We start from the raw sequence: 7,911 nt of genomic DNA on the forward strand, positions 1-7,911 counted from the left end.
TTGCTACTCCATTGCCAGGTCTTCCTAAGGCCTATCAGGACTATTCTGACGTCTTTTGTAAAAAGCAAGCAGAGGTCTTACCTCCACATAGACCCTATGACTGCCCTATCGACTTGCTCCCTGGTACCACACCGCCCCGTGGTAGGATTTACCCACTTTCTGCCCCGGAAACACAAGCCATGACAGAGTACATTCAGGAAAACCTCAAAAGAGGTTTTATCCGGAAATCTTCTTCTCCAGCCGGAGCTGGATTCTTCTTCGTGGCCAAGAAGGACGGATCTCTACGTCCTTGTATAGACTACCGCGGTCTTAATAAGATCACAGTGAAAAAACGCTATCCTCTACCACTCATCTCTGCACTATTTGATTGATTGCGTGGAGCTAAGATCTTCACCAAACTTGATCTAAGGGGCGCCTATAATCTCATCCATATTCGTGAAGGTGATGAATGGAAAACCGCCTTCAATACCAGAGATGGACACTTTGAATATCTTGTCATGCCCTTTGGTCTATGCAACGCCCCAGCAGTCTTCCAGGACTTTGTCAACGAGATTTCCCGGGACATGCTGTATTCCTGTGTGGTGGTCTATCTTGATGACATTCTAAATTTTTCTTCCAACCTAGAGGAACATCGCCTCCATGTCCGTCAAGTGCTTCAGCGCCTACGCAAAAATCATCTTTGTGCCAAGATTGAGAAATGTCTTTTTGAGCGCAGCAGTCTTCCCTTCTTGGGATACATAGTTTCCGGTCAAGGTCTTCAAATGGACCCTGATAAACTATCTGCAATAATAGATTGGCCACGTCCCACATCCAACGATTTCTCGGATTTGCAAATTATTATGGTCACTTCCTTCCCCACTTCTCCACCATTGTTGCGCCTATTGTGGCCTTGACCAAGAAAAATGCTAATCCGAAATCCTGGCCACCGCAGGCGGAGGAAGCCTTTAAACACCTCAAAGCCGCCTTCACTTCTGCTCCAGTCCTGTCCAGGCCAGATCCTCTGAAGCCCTTCTTCCTTGAGGTTGACGCCTCCTCAGTTGGTGCCGGAGCTGTCCTTCTTCAAAAAAACGCTAAAGGAAAAAATATCACTTGCAGATTTTTCTCCCAGACTTTCTCTCCTCCTGAAGAGAACTATTCCATTGGAGACCGTGAACTATTGGCCATTAAGTTGGCACTTGAGGAGTGGAGACATCGTCTAGAAGGATCCTTGCATCCCATCACCATCTACACTGACCACAAAAATTTGTCTTACCTTCAATCCGCCCAGCGGTTAAATCCTCGCCAGGCTAGATGGTCATTGTTATTTGCCCGTTTCAATTTTCAAATTCATTTTCGTCCTGCGGACAGGAATGTCAGGGCTGATGCTTTATCACGTACCACCGATGCCTCGGAATCAGAAGTTCTTCCTCAACACATCATACCTCTTGAGTGTCTGGTCGTCTCCGCCCCAGCTTCTTTGGTGCCAATTCCTCCCGGAAAGACTTCTGTTCCTCCACGTCTTCGCCTCCAGACTCTCAAATGGGGTCATTCCTCCCACCTGGCGGGTCATGCTGGAATCAAAAAGTTCATACAGCTAATTGCCAGACACTACTGGTTGTCTTCCTTGGAGAAAGATGTGACCGATTTCGTACGGGCCTGTACAGTGTGTGCACGTGACAAGACTCCACGCCAGAAGTCGGCTGGTCTTCTCCTTCCTCTGCCTGTGCCTCAACAGCCATGGTCTCATATAGCTATGGACTTTATAACCGACCTATCTTCATCTCATGGCAACACTGTCATTTGGGTGGTCGTTGAACGCTTTTCCAAGATGACTCATTTTGTCCCGCTTCTGGGTCTACCTTCTGCGCCACAATTGATGAAACAATTTTTTCTACAAATATTTTGTCTCCACGGGCTTCCTACGCATATTGTCTCTGATAGAGGTGTTCAATTTGTTAAAAAATTTTGGAGAGCACTCTGCAGTCAATTAAAGATCAAATTGAATTTCTCTTCCTCCTATCACCCCCAATCCAATGGACAAGTGGAAAGAGTAAACCAGATTCTTGGCATCTACTTGCGGAATTTTGTCTCCTCCCGTCAAGATGATTGGGTCGACCTTCTGCCCTGGGCTGAATTCTCGTACAACTTCAAGAAATCTGAGTTTTCCTCCAAATCTCCATTTTTTGTGGTGTACGGCCGTCACCCGCTTCCCCCCCCCCCTCCCCATTCCCACTTCATCTGGAGTTCCTGCTGTGGATGAATTGACACAATATTTTTCCTCCATCTGGAAGGAAACTCAAAAGTCGCTCCTACTGGCCTCATCTTGCATGAAGAGACATGCCAATAAAAAGAGAAGAATTCCTCCTGTTTTTGCCCCCGGTGACAAAGTATGGCTCTACGCCAAATACATCCGTTTCCGTGTCCCTAGCTACAAGCTTGGTCCTCGGTACCTCGGGCCTTTTAAAATCAAGAATCAAATCAATTCTGTCTCCTACAAGCTTCATCTTCCCCCTTCTCTTCGTATTCCTAACTCTTTCCATGTTTCTCTTTTCAAACCTCTCGTACTTAACCGCTTTTCTCCCAAGGTCCCTGTTCCTGCTCCTATCTCTGGCTCCTCTGATGTTTTCTCCGTCAAGGAAATCCTCACCTCCAAGGTCGTCCGAGGTAAAAAAAAATGTTTGGGTGGATTGGGAGAATTGTGTCCCTGAAGAAAAATCATGGGAACCCGAGGCCAATATTTTAGACAAGGAACTCATCTACAGATTCCTCGGTTCCAAAAAGAGGGGGAGACCCAAGGGGGGGGGGGGTAGGTCCCGCTGCCTCCCCGGAGCACTCACGTCGTGCCTCTGCATGCAGCGCTCCGGTCAGCACTGCTGACCGCGAGCGCTGCTCCCTTGTCACCGGAGGGGACGCAATCCTACGGATTGCCCGCTCTCGGATCGCACCCCATGTCACCTACCTCACGCCTCCGTCTGCTTCCTCCCGGCCCTGCTCCCTAGGGCGCGCGCGCTTGCTTGCTGAAATTTAAAGGGCCAGTGCACCACTAATTGGTGCCTGGCCCAATCATTGCAGAACATATAAATATCCACTTCTCCTTCCTGCCCTTGCCGGATCTTGTTGCCTTGTGCCAGTGAAAGCGTTCCCGTGTGTCCATTGCCTGTGAATCCAGACCCTTGCCGTTGCCCTTGACTATGAACCGTTGCCGCCTGCCCTTACCTTCTGCTACGTCTGACCTTGCCTTTTGCCTAGTCCTTGTGTACCGCGCCTGACTCAGCAGTCAGTGAGGTTGAGTCGCTATTGGGTGGAACGACCTGGGGGTTACCTGCCGCAGCAAGTCCATCCCGCCTTGCGGCGGGCTCTGGTGAAAACCAGTAGCCCCTTAGATTCCGCTCCCCTGGTACGGCCCACGCCATCACCTCACTGACATAGAGGATCCACTACCTGTGTCATCCCTGCATACCACTCCGGATCCTGACAATATATATATATATATATAAATATATATATATATATATATATATATATATATATACATACATTGGCTTTGTTCAAGCTGAAGCACAGGCATGGATAAAGTCCAGTAAGTATGGGTGGGCTATCACTCCTCTGTGCTCTCTCCTGTCTGATAGGACTCTTCTGTGGTCTCTCCTATCTGATATTACTCCTCTGTACTCTCTCCTGTCTAATAGTACTCCTCTGTGCTATCTCCTGTCTCATAGAACTCCTCTGTGCTCTCTCCTGTCTAATAGCACTCCTCTGTGATCTCTCATGTCTGATAGTACTCCTCTGTGCTCTCTCCTTTCTAATAGTACTCCACTGTGCTCTCTCCAGTCTGGTAGGACTCATCTGTGCTCTCTCCTGTCTGATAGGACTCCTTTGTGCTCTCTTCTGTCTGATAGTATTCCTCTGTGCTCTCCCCTGTCTGATAGTACTCCTCTGTGCTCCATCCTGTCTGATAGCACTCCTCTATGCTCTCTCCTGTCTGCTAGCGCTCCTTTGTGCTCTCTCCTGTTTGATAGTATTCCTCTGTGCTCTCTCTTGTCTGATAGCACTTCTCTGTGCTCTCTCCTGTCTGATAGTACTCCTCTGGGCTCTCTCTTGTCTGATAGTACTCCTCTGGGCTCTCTCCTGTCTGATAGTACTAATATGTGCTCCCTCCTGTCTGATAGCACTCCTCTGTGCTCTCTCCTGTCTAATAGCACTCCTCTGTTCTCCCTGCTGTCTGATAGTACTCCTCTGTGCTCTCTCCAGTCTGATACGACTCCTCTGTGCTCTTTCCTGTCTGATAGGACTCCTTTTTGTTCTCTCCTGTCTGATAGGACTCCTCTGTGCTCTCTCCTGTCTTATAGCACTCATCTGTGTTCTCTCCTGTCTGATAGCACTCCTCTGTGTTCTCTCCTGTCTGATAGGACTCCTTTGTGCTTTCTCCTGTTTGATAGGACTCCTCTGTGCTCTCTCCTGTATAATAGGACTCCTCTGTGCTTTCTCCTGTCTAATAGAACTCCACTGTACTCTTTCCTATCTGATATGACTCCTCTGGTCTCTCTTCTGTCTGAAAGGCCTCCTTTGTGCTCTCTCCTGTCTGATAGTACTCCTCTGTGCTCTTTCCTGTCTGATAGTACTCATCTGTGCTCCCTCCTGTCTGATAGCACTCCTCTGTGCTCTCTCCTGTCTGATGAGACTCCTCTGTGCTCTCTGCTGTCTGATAGTACTCCTCTGTGCTCTCTCCTGTCTGATACGACTCCTCTGTGCTCTCTCCTGTCTGATAGGACTCCTCTATGCTCTCTCCTGTCTGATAAGGACTCCTCTGTGCTCTCTCCTGTCTAATAGTACTCCTCTGTGTTCTCTCATGTCTGATAGGACTCCTCTGTGCTTTCTCCTGTCTAATAGAACTCCACTGTACTCTCTCCTATCTGATATGACTCCTCTGGTCTCTCTCCTGTCTGATAGCACTCCCCTGTGCTCTCTCCTGACTGATCGGACTTCCTATCAGACAGTGCTAGCCCACCCTTACTTACTGGACTTTGTCCCTGCCTGTGCTTCAGCTTGGACAAAGCCATGATTTTATAAGCCATGATTTCTATAAAAAAGGAAATAATGTTTTCTTATGAAGTATATTAGAAAGGTTAAAGTTTTGTCATGATGTACAATATATAAAGCGTTTTTGAATCTTACACTGCCCGTTTACAATGGAAAAATTACTTGTAATTTTTAATATTCATTATGTGTTCTCATAGTTATAATTTCTAACTTACACAACTTTAAAACATTTAAAACTCCAAACAAATAATCAATCAGAATATCTGGATACAAGTCTTAAATTATAGCATTAGTTACAACAGCTGACGGTTATCATCTATCAAGTGGATATACCAGGTGGTTTTGGGCCCTGGTGCAGAAGCTTTACTGCAGTGACAGTGATATCACATGACACTCTATCTCATGGTTATAACATACAAGATTAAAGGGGTACTCCTGTGGAAAACTTTTTTTTTTTTTTTATCAACTGGTGCCAGAAAGTTAAAGAGATTTGTAAATTACTTCTATTAAAAAAATCTTAATCCTTTCAGTACTTTTTAGGGGCTGTATACTACAGAGGAAATGTTTTTCTTTTTGGATTTCTTTTATGTCACGACCACGGTGCTAGCTGCTGACCTCTGCTCTCCATTTTAGGAACTGTCCAGAGCAGGATCTGTTTGCTATGGGGATTTTTTCCTGCTCTAGACAGTTCCTAAACAGCAGAGGTCAGCAGAGAGCACCATGGTAGTGACATAAGATAAATATAAAAAGAAAAACATTTCATCTGTAGTATACAGCTCCTAAAAAGTACTGGCAGGATTAAGATTTTTTTAATAGAAGTAATTTACAAATCTGTTTAACTTTCTGCCACCAATTGATCTAAGAAAAAAAAGTTTTTCACAGGAGTACCCCTTAAATTTGTTGTAAAAAAGAATTTGCCACATTGAATAGTATCCAGGCTATCATAACAATGTCATTTAGACATAGAGCTAATCACATGATATAGTAGTTGACAAACAATTTTTCAACAAAATATTTACAAACAGATCTTTTTATTTATAATTCACCATATCAAAATTCCAGAGGGACAGAAGTTTACACACTGCAAATTCACCCCTTGAGGACGCAATCCCTTTTGGCTCATTTTCATTTTAACATTTTAAAATTTTTCCTTCTCGTCTTTTAAGAGCCATGATTTTTTAATTTTTTCATCCAAAGACCCATATCAGGGCTTTTTGGGTGTGCAACCAATTGTACTTTGTAATGACACCTTTCATTTTACAAAAGAATAATATATATTTATTATTTGTGGAGGGAAATTGAAAAGAAAACCACAATTTTACAGCTTTTAGGGGGGTTTATTTATACGCAGTGAACTTTACAGTAAAACTGTTTATACTGTGGGTCAATATGAGTAAAATGATACCCATGGTTACTTGTTTTACTATTATTGTACTGCCTTAAAAAAAAAAGTCACACTTTTTTTTTCAACAAAATGAGTAAAATTGTCCTATTTTAACCCCTATAACTTTGTTATTTTAACATATATGGGTCATTTTGTGTGCCATAATCTGTAGTTTGTATTCTTCTTTTTGCGTATATGTGACTCTTCAATCATGTTTATTCCTTTTTTCTGCTATGTGAAGCGACCAAAAACAGCAATAATCGATTCAATCATGTATTTAGGCTTTTTTTTTTTTTTATAAAGTTTTATTAAGTTTACAGGTAAGTATACAATCAAGCAAAACAGTGCAATGCTTTTCTTCATAGTGCATCACATGGCAAAGTGGTAACATCTCTCAACAGGAGGATACATCAAGTAGTCAGGCAAGAAAATGACCAGTTAACTGAATAACATATTTACAAAAAAGAATAATGGGGGAGGGTCAAGACCCGTTATCCGAGAGGGGAATAGTAATCCACATAACACAAGAGTCTTAGGGACACTATCTGATGGTTACCATCATAGCTATACAAGAATAATGAAACTTTTGCATTTTTTAAAATGTTTATGCTGTGTACCATAAAGGTTTATTAATGTTATATTTTAATAGTTAATACATTTCCACATGCAGCGTTACCAAATATGTTTACATATTTAATTTTTATTTGTTAAATGGTAAAAGGGGGTGATTTAACCCCAACAGGACCATTGGTGTACAGGTATGCCCTCGCGTCCTGGGACTTAAGGACCAAGGGTTTGCCTGTAAGCCCTCTGCATTTCTGTTCACCCCCGGTAACCAGGCTGTGAATGGAATGGATGCCTGCTGAAATCGTCTTGAGAACCCCCCATGTCAATTCAGACCAGCGATTTGCAGCGATTCCAGGTCAATCGGGTCTCCGGTGACCCGGTGACCTGGAAAAAAGGGTGACTGGTACTGTCCGAAATAGCACAAGTCACCCTTGCCCAGCAGGAGTGAGGTGGCACGAGTGTCATCCCACGATCGCGCGTTTGGTCGGCCGAAAACAGCCAACCAAACATGGAAAATGCTGGGTGGTGTTCGGCGGCGTCTCGGCGGCAGAGGAGGTCCCTTACCTTATCCGATGGGGGGGCAAGGGTGCCTGGCAGCATTAGCGACGGTCCCTGGTGGCGGCGGCCGCAGCAGAAGAAGCACACTGCAACAGGTAAGCACTGTTTGCCTCCTGCTGTTGCTTAGCAACAAATTCCAGCATGCACAGCCAAAGGGCATGCTGGGAGTTGTAGTTTTGTAACAACTGGAGGCACAACTACAACTCCCAGCATGCCCTTTGGCTGTCTGTGCATTCTGGGAGTTATAGTTAAGCAACAACTGGAAGCACATTTTTTCTATGATAATGTTTGCCTCCAGCTATTGCATAACTATAACTCCCAGCATGCACAGACAGCCAAAGGGCATGCTGGGAGTTGTAGTTGTGCCTCCAGCTGTTGCAAAA

At 44.5% G+C, this 7,911-nt stretch overlaps 1 long non-coding RNA gene across 1 annotated transcript in view; it reads right to left on the bottom strand.

The window, feature by feature from the left end:
- LOC130277687 (uncharacterized) overlaps positions 1–7,654 on the bottom strand; it is a 29,809-nt gene extending 22,155 nt beyond the window's left edge. Inside the window, exon 1 of the long non-coding RNA XR_008845530.1 lies at positions 7,535–7,654. This is a non-coding gene — a long non-coding RNA (uncharacterized LOC130277687). The remainder of the gene's footprint in view (positions 1–7,534) is intronic.
- Between the last annotated feature and the right edge of the window lie 257 nt (positions 7,655–7,911).

The sequence above is a fragment of the Hyla sarda genome, chromosome 6 (genome assembly GCF_029499605.1).
Source record: "Hyla sarda isolate aHylSar1 chromosome 6, aHylSar1.hap1, whole genome shotgun sequence".
NCBI lineage: Eukaryota > Metazoa > Chordata > Amphibia > Anura > Hylidae > Hyla > Hyla sarda.